This window comes from Papio anubis, chromosome 4 (genome assembly GCF_008728515.1).
Source record: "Papio anubis isolate 15944 chromosome 4, Panubis1.0, whole genome shotgun sequence".
Classification (NCBI taxonomy): domain Eukaryota; kingdom Metazoa; phylum Chordata; class Mammalia; order Primates; family Cercopithecidae; genus Papio; species Papio anubis.
In genome coordinates, this window is record NC_044979.1 from 20904043 (window position 1) to 20927154 (window position 23112).

Sequence of the window (23112 nt, forward strand, 5' to 3'; positions counted from 1 at the left end):
GCCAAACCCAAGGAACAGCTTACACCTGATACCGGATGAGTTTGGACTCACAACCTCAGATTTACACCTAAACTTCAGAGTTTCCTTTTCTGCTAGTTCTTAGCTCAGTTCCATCTTTTCCCTGCCACAGGGAGTAATTCAAGCCTGTACATGCTTGAGCATCTAGACCCAAATGGTTTGCCCTATTTCTAGGCTTAAAAAACAAACAAACAAACAAACAAACAAACACCTCTGGATTAGTTCTTCCCAGGATGGCTGCCAGTGGGAAATTCATTTTCCTCCAGGGGAGATTTCACAGTGTGGCTTGCCCTCCCCATCTCTGAATATGTAATGCAATGCTTGACAGCACTTTACTCTAAATCTAGATTATTCATGTGCAAATCATGCCACTATGGAGACCAGTAGCCTATCCAGATTGTGCTTTGTCAAGTTTGTATCACCTTCATGTGACCTTTCTTCCAGAAGCTGATGAGGGAAAATAGGGCTTTACCTCTCTCTTGATATTCTAGGTCCAGCTTCATCACCCAAAAGCAGATGCCTGGACAACTTAAGCACAGTCTTTCAAGAACAATCCAGGCCGGGCGCGGTGGCTCAAGCCTGTAATCCCAGCACTTTGGGAGGCCGAGAGGGGCGGATCACGAGGTCAGGAAATCGAGACCATCCTGGCTAACACTCTACTAAAAAATACAAAAAAACTACCCGGGAGAGGTTGCGGGCGCCTGTAGTCCCAGCTACTCGGGAGGCTGAGGCAGGAGAATGGCGTAAACCCGGGAGGCGGAGCTTGCAGTGAGCTGAGATCCGGCCACTGCACTCCAGCCTGGGCGACAGAGTGAGACTCCCTCTCAAAAAAAAAAAAAAAAAAAAATCTAGAATGTCAAGCGTCAAGCGTGGGTCAATTTTAATTTAAACTTTGGGAACCAAACCAAACCAAAAAAACCTCCAAAACAAAAACAAGAAACAACCCTGCCTCTGCACACACAGTTCTGTTAGCGCAGCCAATTCCGTCGTAAAATAGATACAGTAGCCCCCCTTTATCCATAGGGGAATGCATTTCAAAACACCGCATTAGATGCCTGAAACTGAATTGAACCAAACTTGTTTCCTGTCAATTGTGGTACATTTCTATTTATGTCTTCTACCCACAAATTTAATGCCTTTTCCATCTTAACTGAGCACTTGTCACACACTGTGGCCATAATTTTTGCAATTTGAGGTGCATCACTAAATCGAGAACAAATTTATTTTTCCTTTACGTTTTCACCAGTGAGATTGGTCTTACTGTAGATCTTAGTAACCTCAGTATATGATTTTTTTTCTATCCTTTTTAAGCTGAGAACTCTCATATATTCACTGAAAGAAAGCACTTTATGGCTTCTCTTTGGCATATCTGAATTGCCACCATCACTACTCTTGCATTTTGGAGCCATTATTAAGTAAAACAAGGGTTACTTGAACACAAGCACTGGGATATTGTGGCAGTTGATCTGATAACTGAGCCCACTCCTGAGTGACTGAGGGGCGGTAGTGTTGACAGCGTGGATACTGTGGACAAAGGGAGGATGCACTGCCTGAGCAGAAGGGAGCAGGACAGTGTGAAATTTTATCATGCTACTCATAATGATACATAGTTGAAAACTTACTGTTTATTTCTGGAATTTTCCATTTAATATTTTTGGACCGCAGTTGACTGGAGTTAGTAACTAAAACCTTGGAAAACATGTCTGAATAAGGGGGACTACTGTATTTGTGTTTGTCTGAAGGTTTTATACTGGGTTATTTCTTTGGATGTAGTCTTCCTCAAGGAGGAGAGAGAGGTACTCACTACCTTCCATCTACATAAACAAAGGGGTCATCAAAGTAATCCTTTCCATAACACCGGCTTGTTTGTATGTAACAACAAAACAAATACATTCTTCACTTTATAAGGCAGAAACCCACAAACGGATGTTTTCACAGCTTGACTACAACTTTTTTATTTTTATTTTTAAAATGTTGTTTTATATACAGGGAGCATGTGTACAGGTTTGTTACATGGGTATGTTGCATGATGCTGAGATTTGGGCTTCTAATGATCCTAACATCCAAGTAGTGAACATAGTACCCTTGTCTTGTTTCAGTTATTAGGGGGAATGCTTCCAACTTTTGCACATTCAGCATGATGTTGGCTGTGAGTTTGTCTCATAGGGCTCTTATTATTTTCAGGTATTTTTCTTGATACCTAATTTGTTGAGGGTTTATATCATAAATGGATGTTGGATTTTATTGAATGCTTTTTCTGCATCTACTGAGATGATCACATGGTTTTCTTTTTAATTCTATTTATGTGGTAAATCATGCTTATTAATTTTCATATGTTGAACCATCCTTGCATCCCAGGATTAAAACTGACTATCATGGTGAATTCACTTTTCGATATGCTGCTGGATTCAGTTTGCTAGTGTTTTATTGAGGATTTTTGCTTCTATGTTCATCAGGGATATTCACCTGTAGTTTTATTTTCTTGTTGTGTCTTTACCAGATTTTGGTATCAGGATGACACTGGTTTTTTAGAATGAGTTAGGAGGAGACCCTCCTCGATTTTTTGGAATAGTTTCAGTAGGATTGGTAGCAGCTCTCCTTTGTACATCTGGTAGAATTTGGTTGTAAATCTATGTGGTCCCAGGCTTTTTTTGGGTGTTTTTTTTTTTTTTTTTAAATTACTGATTCAGTTTATTTTCATGTTATTGGTCTGTTCAGGATCTCTCTTTCTGCCTGATTCAATCTTTGGAGGTTGTGTGTTTTTAGGAATTTATTCGTTCTCTCAAGATTTTCTAGTCTGTGTCTGTAGAGATATTCATAATAATTTATGATAATCTTTTGTATTTCTGTGGGATCAGTTGTGATATCTTTGTCATTTCTGGTTGTGCTTATTTGGATCTTCTTTTTGTTTGTTAATCTGGGAGCAGTCCATTAATCTTATTTATCCTTTCAAAGAACCAATTTTCTGTTGACCCTTTGTATGGTTTTTGGGTCTCAATATCATTTAGTTCTACTCTGCTTTTAGTTATTTCTCTTCTTCTACTAGCTTTGGGATTAGTTTGTTCTTGTTTTTCTAGTTCCTTTACGTGTGAAGGTTAGATTGTTAATTTAGGACTTTTCTATCTTCTTGATGTAGACGTTTTGTTATGTTGTGTCTCTGTTTTCATTTGTTTCAAAGAATTTTTTGATTTTTGCCTAAATTTTTTGTTGTTTACCCAGAAGTCATTCATGTGCAAGTTGTTTAGTTTACACATATTTTTATGGTTTTGAAGGTTCCTCTTGGTATTGATTTCTATTTTTAATTCCTCTGTGGTCCAAGAAGATGCTTTGTATAATTTCAATTTTTTAAAAATTTATTGAGACTTGCTGTATGATCAAGCATTTGGTAGCTTTTAGAGTATGTTCCATGTGCAGATGAGAAGAATGCATTTTCTGTGGTTGCTGGATGAAGTATCCTGTAGACGTCAATTAGATCCAGTTGGTTCAGTGTCCAATTTAAGTCCAGAATTTCTGTGCTAGTTTTCTGCCTCAGTGATCTGTCTAATACTGTCAGTGTATTAGAGGTCCTCTACCATTACTGTGTGTCTGTTAAAGTTTTTTCTTAGGTCTAAAAGTAATTGTTTTATATATCTGGGTCCTCCAATGTTGGGTACGTATATATTTAGGATATTTAAGTCTCCTTGTTGAATTGAATTCTTTATCATTATACAGTGTCCTTCTTTCTCCTTTTTTACTCTTGTTGGTTTAAAGTCTATTTTATGCGATTCAAGATTAGCGACCCCTGCTCTTTTTTGTTTTCTATTTGTGACTTCACTATAATTTTAAAGTCCAGTTCCCACTAGAACTTCCTTTTGTTAGATGCTTTGATTGTAATAAAACAGCCTTAGATTTTTCCGTTTTTATCTTTTCATTCATTATCTTCTGTAATAAATTTCATTATGCATAAAATTTTAGTGGTTACTTCTGGGATCAAGCCTGTTAACTCACTCACACAATTAACTTTTCCTTTCTGACTTTATTTTTTCCCCCGGTAGCTGAGTGCCTTTCTTGCCGTAACATTGAGTAAAACATTGGCTATTTATACATCTAGGCTTTCATTCTCATAAGTGTGTTTTAAGTGTGGGTATTAATCTCATTATGTGGGTCCAAACCTGTCTCTGGCTTGGAAATGACTTATGGGTGCACATGGGTCTGCATGTTAAGGTCTTTTGTGGCTATGGGAGTGAGTGGGAGTGACAGGAGCTACTGTGGGCATTCTTGTGTACATCTGGCCATAGCAGTGGGTCCCAGGCTAGATCATTGGCACTTCTTTAATTAAGGCTCTGTTTCTGCCCACAGCAAATTTGAGGTTCTCTGCTGCTTTTCCTATTGCAGAGGGGGCCCTACCTAGGAAGGGTTTTGAAGTTCTGTTTCTTCCTTTTATTTTTTTTTTCCTTTTGGATGTAACAGCTCACCAACCACTGCCAGAGCTGACAGAATTGGAATGGCAGTAGGTGGGTGGGGGGTGGGGGTGGCAGGAGGGATGGCAGTCATCAGTTTGGGAAGAACCTCTGAGCCAAAGAAATGCCTTTGGCATATGAGAACAGTGTGAGTTTATCTCTTTTCCTGTTTGGAAGAAGGTACGCTATAAATCTGACTTTACCCAGGAACAGTTTATGGGAGATCATTATTAAAGAATAGATATTTGATTTTTCCATTGGTTTGGAGAGACTAGGAGTCAGGCACTAAGGACATACTGTGCGCTGATAACTTTTCTCCAGCTATCCATGAGGCTAATATAAATTTTTGACAGGAATTTTTTAAAGATAATGAAGAATTTTTTTTTACATTGTATTTATAGATGCAAAGCACTAACAAATAGAGAGCTTTATTATTAGAAAGCAACCCCTATGGTTTTCGGCATTGCTAGAATCAAGAGATTATATTCCTGTTAACTATTGACCATGCTTTTCCAAATCACCCACTGTTGCACATTCATGAAATTGGAGTGAGCATACAAATTTGTCGAGAGAATTATCTTAACTAGATTCAACCTCTGTGCCCATGAGGGACTGTCATTCTCAGTGATTCAAATAGATATTTGGGTACAGGTGGTCATGTTTGGTGAGCTGGTTTCTGTGCAGATTCAGCACCTGTGGTTTGTTTCATCTTATCGTCCAGACACAGATGCTCTTAGAGCACCGCATCATGCATTCCAGTGAAATCTTTCCACCGAAACCATAACCTCTGTGATCCTAACAGGAAGGAGTCAGTGTACGGAGGGACATGACATATTCAGAATCAGAAGCTGGGGGAAGCCAGAAGGAACCTTGTGGGATTAATTTTTTTCTTTAAGTGTGGGTAATGTTTTTCACATGCCCTCTTTTCAAACCTCAGCACTTCACTTGTCCATCTGCATTTTCTCTAAGTATTGCAAATGTCAGGTTTGTGTGAAGAGGTATCTGTAAAACTGCTGGCATGAATAATGACTCTGATGTTTATGTACAGAAGAGCGTGCCTGACTTTAGCACTCTTATTGTCTTTTACTAATTAAAATCAAGAAGGTGTTTCAGCAAGACCTTGCCTGTGCATAGCACCTGATGGATTGCTTTTCTCCTTTTGGTGTTTCTGGTTTGGTGGAAAGACAAGAAAGGTGAGCTGAATGACTCGGAGCAAGGAACAGTGGTGATGTCCCACCACTCTAGGACAAGCACTCCTTGGCCTATTTAAATTTATTTTTCTAGTTCTCAAAATATTCCAGAAGAAATGAAGATTTAGCCACCCTTTTTATCAGTGAGGAAATTCAGGCTCAGAGAGTTGAACTCATTTACCTAGTTACTCAGCATGTGACAGAATTAGGATTTGGACCCAGAGTCACTTCTAAAGCTTATTCTACTTCCAATCTTATAACTACCTTAAAAACAGGGTGTGGCTGTAGAGACCAGCTTTTGCATGAGAAAAACCTCATTGTTCATGAATTTAGTTTGTATTGGATGGTTATTTTAAATTATAGTCATGGGCTGAACATTATGTCACCAGCAAATCATAGCCGTTTTCCAGAGATATTTCGTAGGTTAAATATTCACACAACATTTGAACATACTGAACAGCCAAGCATGTTGCTAGTTGTTGTTGTTGTTTTTGTGCGGGGATGGCGGGTAGGGGAGGGGATTAAAAGTATTGGACTAGTCTGGCTAATTTCTAGTCTCCATTTCTTGCAGACAGCCTCTGATTCTCTGGTTTTGAAGTAGGGAAGTGTGGTTGTGGGGAATCCCGAAAGACAGCTTGATAGCTTTACACCATTCACCTGCCATTGCTGACATACTTTGGAGGGGACTGAAGTAGAGGTGCAAAGCAGTCAGGCTGTAGGCCCCAGGGAGCTTCTTCTGAATCTGACCTCAGGGATCCTCCCTGTAGAAATTCCTCACACCAAACATCTTGAATTTGTGCCAGGCAGTACTGTTTTAACCTCACTTTTTGCCCAGAATGATGGGAATAAAATCAAAATAGAGACAGAGGAAGCTGGTCTTTCCCTAGAATTGATAAACCAAGATATTTTAAACTTATTCCCAAGAATGCGGATTTCTGCATGTATCTCTTCAGGTTGCATACATGGAATTTGTGCTTCAATTTGTCAGAATCCTGAGTTTCCAAATCCTGGTGTAGGGGTTTAAGTAGGACAGATACCTGGATTTGAATTGCTGCGAAATACAGTGGTAGGTTGACTAGCTTTATTCCAAGAGAGTGGGGTTGGTAGTCTTTGTTGCCATGAGATGGTTCACCTTTTCCCTACCAACCTTCAAAGACATGGTGGAGTGGAATCACTGGGCAACACCAGTGGGAATAATTCCACCAACGGTAGTTCTCACTTAAGAGACAGACCTCAGGTTCAACCTTTTCTTGACTGCCAATTCTATTCTGCAAGTGGCAAAACTAAACTGGAAAGTGGATGATCACTCTCATATGCTCTATTGGCAAATAAGAAAAACAGGGACCAAAAACAACTTTCTCTGGGCAGTCTGGGGGATAAAAGCTGCTGGGAGGATCTAGTGTACACATGTGTGTAGCACTTTTTACATTTGCTAAGCCCTTTTATAGTTACTCTCTCATTGGCCATTCTGACTATGTTGTGTGCAGGGCAAGTGAGTTCTGTTCTTCCCACTGGAGAAGGGCTATCTAAGGAAGACCCATGGGAAATTAGCAAGTAAGCCAGGGCTGGAGTTCCCAGAGAGGCCCTGCATGAGGTCCTGTAGGAAGTCTCTAGGATCTCGAGGTCTGGCCGTTATTTTTCCTCTTTGACGGATTACACTGTAACTCTGAAAGAGCCAGGGAGGCCTAGCTTGTTTGTTCTGTAGAGTTTTCAACATGGGAGGAGGCTTAAAATTTATTTTGTCCATCTTTTCATTTTAGAGATGAGGAAAATGAGACCCAGGGAGATGTAATTTCACAGGTCAAATAGTCCTATGGTGCTGGGTAGACAATAGGATACCTGATGTGAATGTTGAAAAATGTGCCATAGGAGAAAACAGCCCTATAGGCAAGCTGAGGTTGCTAGGTGCAAAGGAAGAGATGCCCTTCTTTCAGGTGGATATAGATCCATGCTGAGACACGTGGCTCGGAGTGCTGAGCATGGGCTGGATTTCAGCTCCTCTTCCCTCTATTTTCAGTCCACAAACTGCATACTCTGTGAAGTGGCTCTACATGGTTTTGCTGGTTCACTTAAAACATATTTGGATAAAAAACATTACTGAATGAGGGAGTCAGCTTTCCATTAGGTAGAGGAGGTGTCCGTATGTCTACTAATTGCCCTCATTTGGCACAAATCAATGAGACCGGAGGGATGAGGGATGACTCTGTGTCTTCTTTTTTATGGTTATGGGCATGAACAGTTAGGATGAAACCAGACCTGCGTGTGCTGATTTGGCTGATGACGGATACTTTCAAAATTGTATCAAAGAAAATAGACAATGAAAGTCTGGCAAACTTTACAATGAGTATCTAGTAAATTGGATATGAAAAGGAAAGGGGGGGGAAAAGACCTCTTCTTCTCTGAATTTCTAAAAAAATGTTTACATAAGACAGAGCTAGATAGTTTGAAGGATATTTTCCAAGCCCAAACAGTAGGAGAGGAAGTTTTCTCTGGGAGCTGGAATTTGAATGGACAAAGTCGGGTTGGCCTCAGTGGTTAATGCTTGAAGTTTATAAACACATCTTTTTGTTTTTAGCACATCCTACACATGCAGTTTATTAATATGGCATTTTATATTGAAAGGTAAATATCACCATACCATTGTGAATAATTCTTTGGTGGTGAAAATAGCCCTATCTTACAGTGACTAGATCCTTCTTATAAATGCTCTTCAGGTAGCCCAAAGTTCTCCTTTGTATAACCCATTATAAATATAATTATATATAGGTACACATTTAATATGTGTGTCTTCTAGTAGCTTGGAGTCAGTATAGCACAGCAGCTAAGGGTCCAGCCCTTGAGATCTGCTTTCAAATTCTACTTTTGACACTTAGTATCTACATTACACCGATTAACTTAATCAGTGTCATGTGGTCCTACTAACTGCATTAATTTGTCTGTATTTCATTTTGCATCTACAAAATGGCAACAAACATAGGACATATTTTATAGGGCTATATACTGAATGTATTAAATGAGAAAATCCTTGAGTATTGTTTAGCACTGTACCTAGAACATGAAAACTCTTCATAAAGCTTGGCTATTAGTCTTGCTAAACAGTAAGGACTGTTTCTGACTTATCAACCTTGTATTATCCCCAGTTCTTTGTGCAGAACTTGTGGCACACAGACTAATTATAGATACTGTTGAATAAATTAATGTTCCCATTTTTTTTCTTAGCTCCATTGTGGTGAAGTCTCAGATTCCCAAGGATGTGGTTGTGTGCAGTTAGGTTCCATGTGGCCAGGGCTCTTCTTCAGTTTAGTGTATTTCTTCTGACACGCTTTGCTTAACTCCAGATTTGCTTTTGTGTGAAGATGGTGATATATGGGAGGCATTGGTTCTTATCTTCTTAAAAATTGACAGTTAATGTTTAGAGACATTTCAAAATACAGTATCCAAATAATATGTAGGGAAACAGGAGACGTAATTTGGGTTGATAGGAAGTGCCTTGGGCTCAAGTCAGAGGTTCTGGGTTCCATTCCGAAGTCTATCAGAGATGAGCTTTCATGTCACCTGCTTAAAGTTAACTTTTTTTTTTTTTTAAAAATAAAATGAAGGGACTAAAGTCCATTATCATCAAGGTTTTTACTTGTGTTTGTATTTTATGACAGTAAAAATTTACTTTTATTAATTCCTTAAAGCATGGAACAGACATGCCTTTCTGTTATAGATAGAATGCAGATTCAATTTTGCAAATAATGTTTCTTTGTATTCCATGGAAACTTGCTGTTGAAAGTTCTCCTTCCCATGAGTATTTCCTGTAAATCAAGGATCTTTTCTAATACAAATAGTTATCTCATGTCTCTGCTTTGAAAATTTGTATGAATTTTTTTTTTTTTTTTTGGTAAAATGAGGCATATTTGAATGTTTTCAAGTAAAACTAATACCATTTGGTGAGCATGCACAGGCCCAATGTATGGAACTAAGTATTTCAATGTTTACGATTTTAAAACACTGTCATATTTCATGCCGTCCAATCATGTTTAGCTTCAATAGTTTTCCGTCCAATTTTTCGAAACCTACCAGACTTGATTTTTAAGAGTTGGGTCAAAGATTGCTTAAAATTCTGATTCAATCTGGCTTGTAAGAGATAACAAAGATTATTATTTAAAGCCACAGTCATTAGTGATATGAGGGTAGATATGAAAAAAAAAACTGAATAGACTGCTTATCTCTTCCTGTGATCTGTATGACCTCTGATTAATTTAATCATGGTTCTGTATCTAATGTTGAGGGCCTGCAACAAGGTCTTGATTGACAAAATCTATTTTCTCTTCATACTCATTCGGGCTTCTTGGAAGCTAGGGGTTTCTGATTAAATTATGCTATTTTTATAACCCACAGAAGATCCCATATGGTCAACTTCAAGTTCCCGTTACTTTCAGTATTTTTCCTAGATGTTATTTTGCTTAGGGCAAACAGGATGCAATTTGTGGGGTGGTTGTTTGACCTTCTCATATAAAAAGGTTGTAAGTGTTGTCTCTTTCAGCTGCCCATTTTAGAAGTTAAATTTATTGATTGCTGAGCACTTTAGTGCATTCTGTCATTTATTCTTCACAGCAACCTGAAGAGGTAAGGTCTGCTATTAATCCCATTTTGCCTTTGCAAAATAAGCTGTAGAGGAACTAAATAATTTGCCCACTGTCACACAGTGAGAAGTTGAGCCATGTCTGAAATTCAGGTTTATTTGGCTCCAGAACCCCTACATTAGCCTTAAAATAAGATGCCTCATGCAGCCTAGCTTGATGGAGATCGCATACGAAATATATTTTATTACTGGACATGGTTTACTGCTGTTTCCAGCATTCATAACGATCAAGTTGCAAAATCTGTTTGGACATTTATTAAGAGATTGGAACTAAATTAATGACATCTTCTCTGAAATGTCTCTTGGCTTATCTTAGGAGAAATTAGAATGAGCTGACGCAGGGAAGGATAGGAAAGAGCTGTGTGGAAAATTAAACAAAACACTGCGCTTACCAGTGTTGAGTAGCTTTGTGTACAACGTGTGTGATCTGTGTGTGGGGCCCTGTGTCCAGTGCTCAGACTATGGTCCTTCTGTCATTTTCAGTCACTGTTCATTGATGTACACTCACTGTTCAGGGCAGTAAAGTCCACAAAAGCATCCAGTGCCACTGACATAGTAGATGGTAGCTAGCACAGACGTTTAGTGTGGCCATTAGCCTCAGCTCTTGCTCCTAGTAATTTTGTTTCTCAGGAATCGTTGTTCTTCCCTGTTGCTGGGCCTTGGTAGGGTCCACTCAGGTCTATTCTAATCGATGTCCTTAACTTTAAATTTGGAGTACTAAGAGTTGAAGTTTTGCTTCATTTCCTCGTGGAATTGCTTTGGGGTCCTTATGCAGTTCTGTTCTACTTTCTTTTTAGTGACCAGTTTTATATACTGGCACTTCCGAATCCCAAGAAAATGACTTGCTACTCAACTGACATTTCAAAATCTAAGATGGTACCCTTGCAACCAAGAAAATATAGTTTATTTTATAAAGGAAAAAAACCATCTACCTCATTATATGCATCAGATATACAACTAAACTGTGGTAAATGCTTGAACACCAGCATCTTCAGGGTCCTGGGGAGCACAAAAAGGGCTACTTGGCCAAATATGACAGATGATTCCTGATTTGACTATTGGGGGATAAGTAAAATCTAACCAGATAGAGAAAGTGGAAAGAATATTCAAGCAAAAGCACAGGATGAACAAAAGAAGGAAGCAATGAATTGATGGTTAGCAAAGCAAAAGCAAAATACATTAGTACTACTAAAACAAAAGTATGAGGCAGAGGGTAGCAAAAGATAAGTTTGAACATATAGGTAGAAGCCCTAAAATGCAATGCCAAGGAGACTGGAATTTATTTTAGGTTACAGGGTACCCCCTAAAGGGTGTTAAATGGGACAGATGTGTTTTTCACACAGATGAGTCTAATTTCAGCATAAAAGATGGATTTCAGGGCCAGTAGCTAGAGTGGAAACAGGGAAATCAGTGAAGAGATGTTAACATGGTACGAGTGTGAAATGAGAAAGGAGTCACCCAGGGTAATGGTAATAGGGATGCAGAAGATTTTTCAATTATATAGAAGGGCAAATTGACAGGCTGTCATGATCAGTGGTGATGTGTAAAGGAGAGGGAGTAGTTGACAAATATTTATTGATCACGCAGTCTGTGCCAGGCACTTTAAAGGTCATGAGGCATAGAAGTCTGGATTTCTAAAAATCTACAGAATGACTGCAAGGTCTCCCATTGTGAATTCCTTCTCTATTGCTGCATTGGAAATTGTCCTAAAGCTTAGTGGCTAGAAATAACATTTATTATCTCACAGATTTGTAGGTCAGGAATATAGGAGTGGCTGAGCTGGGGGTCTCTGGCTCAAGGTTTCTCTTGAGGTAGCAGTCAGTTTGTTGGCTGGGGCTGCCATCATCTCAAAACTTACCTGGGTTTGAAGAATCTACTTCCAAGGTGGATATAGGTCCCTAGTCACAGGGGCCTCTCTGCAGAGCCAGTTAACAAGAAGGCAGCTGGTTCTCCCCAGTGGAAGCACTCTAAAAGATACGAGGAAGAGCACACACGTCAGAAACTGCGGTCTTTTAAAATCGTCATCTTGGAAATGACGTCACCAACCACTCCTAGATTCCTGACCCGCAAATCTGCGAGATAATAAATGTTATTTTTCGTCACTAAGCTTTGGGGCAATTTCTAATGCAGCAATCGGGAAAGAATTTACAAGGAGAGACCTTGCAGTCATTCTGTAGATTTTTAGATTTTTATCATCTCTTCCCTGATCTCCCTGCTCCCACTCTAGCTACTGGCCCCCAAATCCATCTTTTATGCTGAAATTAGACTCACCAATACTTCTGTTGTATTCTGTTTATTAGAAGGGAGTCCCGAAGTCCAGCTCACACTTAGAGGGGGGAATTACACAATGGCATAAATGCCAGGAGACAGGAATCTGCAGGGGCCCTTTGAGAGGCTTCCTACCACACCTGTATGACTGAGTAGATGGCCGTGCATTGATGAAGATTAAGAATGCAGTCAGAAGAGATTTTAGGGGGTTAATGAAGAGACTTGTTTCAGATAGAAACTATTGCCTATTCAAATGGATATGTGCAGCAGCATTAGTAATGGAGAAGTAGATTGGAGGGTGGTCGTCATTTTGTAGGTAGCATGTGAAACCATCCAAGTGACGACTACCTTACCTCCTTACAAATCATTGCTCAGAGGCTACCCTTTCAATGAGGTCTATCTTCACCAATCTCTTAAAATTTTAACTCTTTTTTCACTCTTAATATTCCATCTCCACTTTTGAGTTATACATAGCACTTACCATCTTCTGTCATGCCAATGCTTTACTTATTGTTCATTGTCTGTTTCTTCCACCAGAATGTGAGCTTAATGAAAGCAGAGTTCTTTGTTTTATACACTGATGTACACTCAGTGCTTAGTAAAGTACCTGATGTATAGCTGATACGCAATAGTTACGGAAAGAAGGATAAAACTTTCTAAAAGTAGTACACCTAAGCCTAAGGTGGAAGTAATCCAAGTATTCATTGGTGGATAAACCAGATGTGGTACATACATACAATGGAATATTATTTGGCCTTAAAAGGTAAGAGGATTCTGCCACATGTTACAACGTGAATGGGCCTTGAGGACATTATGCTAAGTGAAATAAGTCACTCACAAGAGGACAAATACAGTATGATTTAACTTAAATATGGTACTTAGCATCATCAAATACATAGAGACAGAAAGTAGAATGGTGGCTACCGGGCACTGAATGGAGGAAGGAATGAGGAGTTATTGTTTAGTGACTGTAGAGTTTCATTTGGGGAAGATGAGAAATTCTGGAGATGGTTGGTGGTGATGGTTCCACAACCATGTGAATGTAGTTAATGCCACAGAACAGAGCAATTAAAATGGTTTAAATGACACATTTTATATGTATTTTACCAAAAAAAATTCCAAAGGTTGTGGACATAGTAATTAAGATGAGGACTGAGGAATGCCTGTTGGATTTGCTGAAACAGAGACTTCGGTGAGAGCTGCTTCAGTGGGATGCTGGGAGCTGAGATTATACTGACGAGCGATTGAGAAGTGAGGGGGATGCAAGCTAGAGGAAGCTTCTTTGTAAAGAATGGGTGGGATCTGAGACTGTTTCAGGCTGGGAGGAGAAATAGTAGTGGGGTTCATGTGTGTGTATGTGTGTGTGTTGTGGAGACTATGTGGGGCGGGGAGGCCACGTGGAGATACAGCTATTAAATAATAAGTCAACAACAATATGAACAACAATACAAAAGGTGGGTTAGGGGAAGGGAGGAAGGATACTGAAGGAACCTTTCCTGTCTACTTGTATGGAGGAGTGATGTCTGAGATTTTCCAAATAGCCAAAGTTGTGGCACATGAGGAGGTTTGGAGCAAACATTACAACAGCTTGGGATAATGATCACAGTCTGCACCATTCAGACAGTGTCTGTCAGAACCCAGGAACAGCCTATAAGACTAAGCTGTGCTGAACCGTGGAAAGAGGTCAGTGGTTTAGGGCAGTTAGGACTGCAGGTTCTAGGGCAGTTATCATCATGAAAGGCTGTGATAAGACATTAACTGTTGAACATTCTTACAGCATATCGTATTTGTAATAGACTCTGAACTGGAATATTTTGTTATAGCAAGTATATTGTATGCGAAGTACTCAGGCATTGCAAATCAGGCAAGGTTGAAAACACCCCAGTATTGCTATAGGTCTATCACACAGATTCTACAACACGGGGAAACTCAATTTAATACATTTTCATTGAATACCTATAAGCCTGCATGGTATGAAAGGCATACAAAATGTGTGTGTGTGTATATATATATATATATATAATTTTTTTTTTTTTTTTTGAGACGGAGTCTCGCTCTGTTGCCCAGGCTGGAGTGCAGTGTCCGGATCTCAGCTCACTGCAAGCTCCGCCTCCCGGGTTTACGCCATTCTCCTGCCTCAGCCTCCCGAGTAGCTGGGACTACAGGTGCCCGCCACCTGGCCCGGCTAGTTTTTTGTATTTTTTAGTAGAGACGGGGTTTCACCGTGTTAGCCAGGATGGTCTCGATCTCCTGACCTCATGATCCGCCCGTCTCGGCCTCCCAAAGTGCTGGGATTACAGGCTTGAGCCACCGGCCCGGCCCAAAATGTATATTTACTATATATATTGAAAAGTGATTATATATACTATTGTGAAACTAGATTACTATTTGGTCTACTAGCTAATATTTATGTAGATGGTATTAGCATAGCTATTGCCACATAGGCAAATAAATCCATGTTACAGATGACAGAATTACAGGTTTTTTCAAGAATTGCTAGTGGATTTTAAAGTATTATTGGAAGGTGAAAACTTTTGCTCAGATACAAAAGTGTTGTAATGAACTAAAGATTGCTGCATAAACATGCAGAAATTTATTTAAAGTTACATGGTCCTACTAGAGCATGGGCAGTTAGTCTAGAGAAAGTCCTGATCAAGCACAGTGTAGGACAGAAAGCTTGTGTGGGTTTTTTTATGTGGGGGCTTGGCAATTCTGAGATTAATTTCAGCAGGTTCCTGAAGGTCAAGTGGGCCAAGCTTCAAACAGAAGGCCTGTGGTTATGTTTATTCAGTGGCGAGGCCAGATTTAGGAAGCCGAGAAATCAAACATTATGAGGAACAACTAGTTCCAGAAATCAAGGTCAGGCAAGGGCAAGAATGCAAGGAGAAATGTGAGTCAAGATAGTGTCATTGCTGTCAGAATACACATGTGGGCCTGATTTGAGGAGGAAAGGATTGGTTCTAGAGTTTCTTTCGGAGTGAGAGGTTTACTATGTATGGTGGTGCTAAGGCACATAATGATGATGAAGAAGATGATGAGGATGATGCCGTAATGATAAAAGCTGCCATTTGTTAGATCTGTGCTATGTGCCAAGCACTGTTAGTTCAACAAATATTTTTAGTACCTAGTATGTGCCTACATGCTGGGGAAACAACAATAAGCAAAACAGATAAAATTCTTGTTCTCATGAAGCCTATGTTTTTTTTTTGAGACGGAGTCTTTCTTTGTCTCCCAGGCTGGAGTGCAGTGGCGCAATCTAGGCTCACTGCAAGCTCCACCTCCCGGGTTCACGCCATTCTCCTGCCTCAGCCTCCTGAGTAGCTGGGACTACAGGCACCCGCCACCACGCCCAGCTAATTTTTTGTATTTTTAGTAGAGATGGGGTTTCACTGTGGTCTCGATCTCCTGACCTTGTGATCCTCCCGCCTCGGCCTCCCAAAGTGCTGGGATTACAGGCTTGAGCCACCACGCCCAGCTGAAGCCTATGTTTAAGTGGAGAGAGACAAATAATAAACCTGTAGGCAAAAATACAATAATCTAGAGAATGATAAGCCCTTTGGAAAACACAGAAGAAGCAGAGTGAATGAAGAGGGCTTGGAAGAGGGTAAATATTTCATGTACGATGCTTAGGAAAAGTCTGGAAATTTGAACAGAGATACAATACTAGTATGGACACAAGCCGAGCAAGTTTGGGGAAGACTTTGAACAGAGTGAGAGCAGGTGTGAGGGCCCCATGGTAGGGAGTTACTTGACAAGTAAAAGGAATAGCAGGAGGGCCATTGTGGCTGAGGCAGAATAGTAGGATTCTTTAGAGCTTTTGCTTGTGGCCATCTTACCAGCTTTGCCTTTGAACCTAGAGAAATGGGAAGCCATTGGAAGCTTCTCTAGGCATCCTGAAACTTAGGCTATATTATCCTCAACATACTTATATGAGATAGGTAAAATTATTATGTACTTTTTACATTAATGAAAAAGCTGAGACATGCAGAGAGTTTATGTAATTTGCCCAAAACCAGCTCTAAAGCTTTGGAATGAGGATTTTAACCTGGGGAGTGATTTTAGGTTGCACAGAAAGGATGGCAAAGGGACACAAGGACATTTAGGGGGGTGATGGACGTGTTCATTATCTTGACTGGCTGGTTTCATGCATGCATATGTATGTAAAACAGTGTGCTTTAAATATGTGTGGTTTATTGTATGTCACTGATACCTCAGTAAACTCATAAAATACGTTTTAAAATGAGGGAGAGGCCTTGATGGAGTTTAAAGCAGAGAAATGGCATTCATATTTTGGGAAGGATGGGTTAGAGATCAATTAGAAAGCCATTACAAAGATCCAGGAATAAACCAGTAAGGAACTGAACCAAGGTAGAATAAAGAGGAACAAGAGAAGACTTTGACTGTAAAGATGACAAGACTTGAAAGGTGATGAGAATGAGGCATAAGAGAAAGAAGGAATTGAGTATAATTACCAAGTTGGCTGTGTTCAGAGGTGAACCATGGTACCATTAACCAAAATGTAAAATATCAGAAGGGCATCAGGTCCTGGGAAAGGTGATGACAGGTGTAGACAGACTATGATCTGGTTGTCATGGCATATCCAGGACAGGAGGTAGTTTAACTTAGGGAGACTTCTGGTTGAGAACTAGAGATGTGGGAGTTGGTGTGTGGGCGGCCTATTAGAGCTACACGCGTGAACGCTGTGCCAGAGATGATAAGGGGTGGAAGAGAAAGCTCGAAAGCTCTGGGGAGCACAGATATTTAAAATGAGACATAGAGAAAAACTTGGTCTGCATTGTGCTCTGTATCTCATTTCATACTCACGGGAAACACTGATCGCCTGTCATAACACTCTTTCCTTCAGACGTCTGTCGACACAGTGTTGGTAGAAACCACTGCATTTGATCAGTGTCAACGAGCAAGATGAATCCTCTGTTCCACCCCTGATTTTAGTATTGAATGTGGAACCATTAAGGAGATGGAGTGTTTGAAGAAGTTAGTGGAGGCCCAGGAGATAATCATGTCTTAAAGGCCAAGAAAATTTCAAGAAAAAGAGTAAGGTACAGACCTTACTCTTATAAGAACTGAAACATACCCATTGTTTTGGGCCATTAGAAGGTTAATAATGACTTTGTGGAGTGTGGTTTCTGTGGCTTGAGAGGGCAGAAGTCAAATTATAGTGGATCGAGGGATGAAAGTGAGGACTGTGCTTCCTGGAGGCACAACTTGAAAGTGAAGAAGTAGGAATTTTATTGAAAAAGTCTGTATTCTTTTTATAAATGTCTTTACAAATCAAGGAGTTACGCTAGTTTTTATAGATCGTCACATTTATTTCTTAAATATAGGGAGATCCTTGGAGTCTTTGCTAGGAGACTTTTGGGCCACAAAGCAAATGCCCTTGTTTCTGGGCAGTATCCTGACCTGAAGTCTGGGACAAGACTCCCTGAGCCTTAGAGCCATCTGGGATGGTTTCCCAGCTGCTGATCTACCAGCCTTTGCCATCCCAGAATAAGAGAAGTTGCACATGGTGCAGAGAAAAGTGAGAAAACTGAGTCTTCTATAAAGAGCACTGCTTTATCCTGAGATTATCTTTTTGTCTTATATTTGGGTTAAAATGTCTTAATATTATTAGACAGTATTTTTCCTTTTAAATACCCCACTTAGCAAAATAAGAATTTGGCACCTCTCTGAGTTACTGTTTTTTCTCAATGATTCTAATTCCTTAATTCCTTATAAAAAGCCATCTTTTTTGTGTGTTTTAAGTTTTTATCTTCTCTGGGCCAGAATTAATTTAGACAATGAGAACTAATTAGAACAATGATATTGTTAGTCCTCAGGAGGTACAGGCAGATGGCCTATCACCCAAGATCTCCAAAATACAGTGCATGGGGTTATCCTGATAAGGAGATTATTCTTCCTGAAATTAGAGTTCAAAATCAATCATCGTCAATAAGTGTGTAAAGTCACCTTGAGGATACAGAATAGCTCCCCTGCCAGCCAGATTTAACTTTCATGTGATTAAAAATATTACCATGTCTAATGAAAGAACGTATTGATGAATAATGAGGTTGATTGGCTATGAGAACATGGGGAAACCATGGGGGAAAAGCTGGTGATATCTATCTGAGCACTGGTTAGACAGGAGGGAATGATGGCAAATGGGGGCCTGTGGATAGTTAGGCAGAGACCAGATGGACCCACTGGATTGGAGAGGCCTGGCTATGTGAGCCTGATGTCACCCCTTATCCTCAATGCATCCAGCTTTCCTTCATCTTTTCCCATGCCTACTGTTTTCGTTTGACAAGTAGGAGGAGAATACAGTAGTGCTGGGGCTGAACTATTGCTTCTCATACAGACTGAAAATTTAAGTCCCTCTGTGGATCATTTCTCGATAGAATATTTTAAACCGGCATTCTGGATTTATTGCTCAGTCTCAGCTCTGGAAGAAAAATTCTTTAATATGCTGACAAAGTCTGGTTTCTGAGCTTATGGTGCTGAGGTCTGATTGAGCTTCTTGTGCCTTTAGCCAGGAGGACCCTTTCCTTAGATGGGAACAGACTTTGACGTTGCCACTGTGTTGGACCACATTGTGACTTACTGTAATTTTTCTTTTAAAGTTTCCTCCAAAATTACCACTTTAAAAGAAACACCAAATTAAAAACACATTTATTGACCTGACATTCTGCAGAAAACTGTGTTTAAGAATAACTTTTGCCATTTTTCACTAGACAATTTTTAGAATTTTGTCATTTCAACATTTTTTTCTTTGTTTCTCACTCCAAACTTCTGTAAATGTTTTATTCACTAAATTTTGTTCACACAATTGTAGATAGTCTTGTGATGATCGTCTCCAAGCCAGTTCCACTTTCTTTGTTTTTAATTCTGCTCCGATGGATTATTTGTCTTGAAGATCTTGAAAGAAGTTGATAAAGAAGAGCTTAATCATAGCAAAATTTCTTAGATTCTTAATTCGGACCACAAGCAAAATAGTCTGTTTTAAGCTTCTGCTATGAAAAATTACATGGATTTTTTCTCATGGTTTGCAAATTATTTTATTCCTAAGGCTCAAGGCTCTTGATGTGATGGTGAACATCTGGGAGAAAAACTTAAGAAAAAATGTAGTCATTTGAATGTTTGATGCACAGTTTGAGAAGTTCACAAATTTGTAAACGTTCTGATTTTAGTCATTTGAGTTCTTCCCCTACTTCTTTCATCTGCTCTTGTCATTATGTAAATAGAGTCCTACAGAGGGGATGGAGAAAAATTAGTTTTTGTCCAAATATCCCTCTCTTTTGCATTTGATCAGAGTGTTCTCTGTTCTTGACGATGGGTGATAAAATTATGGGCAAGGAGAAGCTTTGCAGAAGGGCAAAAGGAGTAAGCTGGGGCTCTGTGGGTGTTGCCTAATTGAGTGGCTTTGCCCAAAAATCTTTTTCTTTTTGATGATAACTTTCTTGTGTTGTTGTCATATGACATATTTAGAAATGAAAATAAAATGAAATATTTGCTTATTGAACATCTGCTTTTCTCCTAGATGGGGTCACAGTCTTCAAGTTCCCTGTTTATTTAGAAAAGATTGGTTGGCACTTTCTTTCCCCTTTCCTCCCTTTTGTATTACTTTAGATATCTGATTATTAATACCATCTCTGTTAAGGAAAAAAATATGTTTCCATGGAAATAACATTAGGAAGTGGCTTTGGGAGCTAAAAATCTTCTTTTAATGAGAAAACTTTTTTTTCTTTTGCAACTCTTGAAAACAACAGCATCCTTAACATACAATATACACAAATAGATGTTTTGATAAAGAAAATAGATCCATATAAGAAATATTTTATCTGAATTTACATTAGACCTGCAATAACATAGTAGTAAATTGATACTAGGAAGCCATAAAGTCATGAAAGTTTTACCAGCTTAAGAGAAGATTCTCTTGAGGAAATTAAAACAGAAGAAGTGATATATCATAATCTTTCACAAATCTGTATAATCAATAGCAGAGATCAATAGTAATATAGCTAAAAATCTTTGAACCCTGAAGATATTTTTTGAAGGGACAATGTTTTAGGAATTGTTAGCTCATTCTTGGCTGACGTCTCCATGAAAGCAGGGTTGTTTGTGATTTTGCTTCATAGGAGAATCCTTGATCACTCTGTGGAAGAACTTGTAGTTCCAGAAGAAGAAAGCTCATGATCATAGAATGTGTGATTTATTAAATTAGAATCTGCATTTTGCTCAAATTTTGGATTTCTCAGATCTTTTTAAGAACAAACATCATGATCCAGTACCATTATATTTTGGTTAATAATTTCGGTCTAACAGAGTTGTGTTTGGTAACTAGGGAATTGTCTTACCTGATTTTCTCAGAATAGTGACCATGAGAAAAATATTTTGGAATTGGACTTGGATTGGAAGGGAAAAGTGGAGGAGAGGAGAAATCAATCAGAAGCGTTTGCAGCAATCTATGTGGATGTGGCTCAGATTGGCCTGTGGGGCAGAGGGGATGCAGTGAATGGAAAGCTTCAAGACATATGGGAGAGAGAGAATTGACTGCATTCATTGATCATTGATTGTGGAGGTTGAGAGTGATGAAGTCTGTAAGGAAGATCCCTAGCAACTGAAGTGAGGAAAGGACCATTGCCTGAGAGGGGAGAAGGACCAAAAGTTTAGTTTGGTGCATGGTAGTTATAAAGGATCTTCAGGGTGAGATATAGAGCAGGTAGTGGGAGATAGGAGTTGGGGTTTAAAAGAGTCTCTTGGTCCCCAGACAAGGCATGTTAAAATAGGTGACATTTGATGAGCTTTGTGTATTCTATTTAATAACTAATTTTAGATACTGTGTGACAGCTATAAAAATAGGAGCTGATGTATCTGAAAATATCCAAAAAGAAAAGGAAAGAAATCAGGTTGGGTCTAATAAAAATCAGTCAGTAGATTTAAAGAGAAGAAGAGAGTTAGGCTCAGAGAGAAATGTAAAACTCCCAATTTGGTCTCTTTCAGTTTCATTTACATGGAAATCTATGCTTGAAAGGGAAATACAGACGATTTTCAGAAGTCAGGAAACAAACGTACAGGAAAAGAATGGAAAGTCAACTGGGTTTCCCACCACTTGTAGTTTTCTAAGGTTAATTAAATCTGTTTGCATTTTATAATGAGAAAAATATCACAACCTTTTTTTTTTTTTTTTAAATACAAGCTACCATTTTTTAAAGTGATTTGAAATAGAAACACCTCTGCTAGGTTCTTTTTTTCATGCTGAGAAGACATTTCCCAGCAAGCCCCAAGGCTTTATTGTTGCCCTGTGATGTCTTCAGGTCACCTCAGGGACATAGTGGTATAATAAGGAAAACCAAAGAGAGAATGGTAGAGGCATGAAAATGTAATGAATAGGGGGAAGGTTGATTGGACCAGGCAAAATCTGGTTATTTTGACCCTTTGTCAAGGTGGTCCCAGGTGTATCTCTGCCCAGAAGAATGTATTTCAAATGTCTTCAGCTGTAGACTTCTGAAGCAACAAATGATTCCACTGATTTATCATTTCTCCTGTAGGTTGACAAAATTTTGTTACTCAAGATGCAGGGAGGAAAGAAGCATAAGAAGTAGGCATGAAAGAGAAATCACAGGCTTGGGAGAGAGTGGTATTAAAGATTACAAGAGGGATAATATCCACAGAATACCTGGGATGAGTTTTTCAGGGAATCCTTTTCAAACCTTCTCACCCTCCCCACCTCATCCCCTTCTTACCTCTATATAAATGGCTTTGCCCTTTTCTCTTCTGCTTGTCCTCCTCCATCACTGGCTGCTGCTTTTTAGTCTCTTTGCTAGAAACCATCTTACCTTCTCAACTTCTAATTGTTGGAGAGCTCCTGGGTGTAGTATTAGTATAGCACTTCTTTTCTTCTCTATTCCCAGCTACTCCCTACTTGGCTTTCATCTGTCCCTGTAACTTTGTATACCATTTATATGCTGCAGATGTTCAAATGTACATCTCTAGTGCTTGCCTCCCGTGAGCGCCACACTTCCTACTTGATATTTCTGCTTAGAAGTCTTGTAGGCCTCTTAAACTCAATTTATTCAAAACCAAATGCTTGATTTCCACATCCCCAAACACTTGGTCCTCTGTCAATGTCCCCATCTCAGTAAATGTACCACCATTTGTCCTGGAACCTTGAGTCATCCTTGACTTTTCTTTTTTACTAATAATTCATCATAATTCACTAATAGTAATCCATTAGCAAGTGGCTCTGCTTTCAAGATATACCTCGAATCTTACCACTTCTTACCACCAGCACGGTTACCACTCCAATCCAAGCCATCACTCTCTGGACTGTTGTAGTACCTTGTTAAATTATTTCTCTAGTTATACCCCTCCCCTTTCACACACATTCAGATATGTTCTCCACGTACCAGTGAATATGGCTCTTGAAAACATAAAGCTGTTTATATAATTTCCTGGCTCAAAAACTTACATCGGTTTCTTTTTGCCCTGAGAAAATCCAATGTCCTCACCATGTCCTGTAAATGCCTCTGGCCCCAGATGCCTCTACAGCTTTATCTCCTGTTGCCTCCTC

General features: G+C 39.3%; 1 protein-coding gene across 11 annotated transcripts in view; it reads left to right on the forward strand.

Annotated features, from left to right (window-relative positions):
- The window catches only part of DGKI (diacylglycerol kinase iota), a 459603-nt gene that overhangs the window by 104346 nt on the left and 332145 nt on the right, over positions 1–23112 (forward strand). The window lies entirely within an intron of this gene.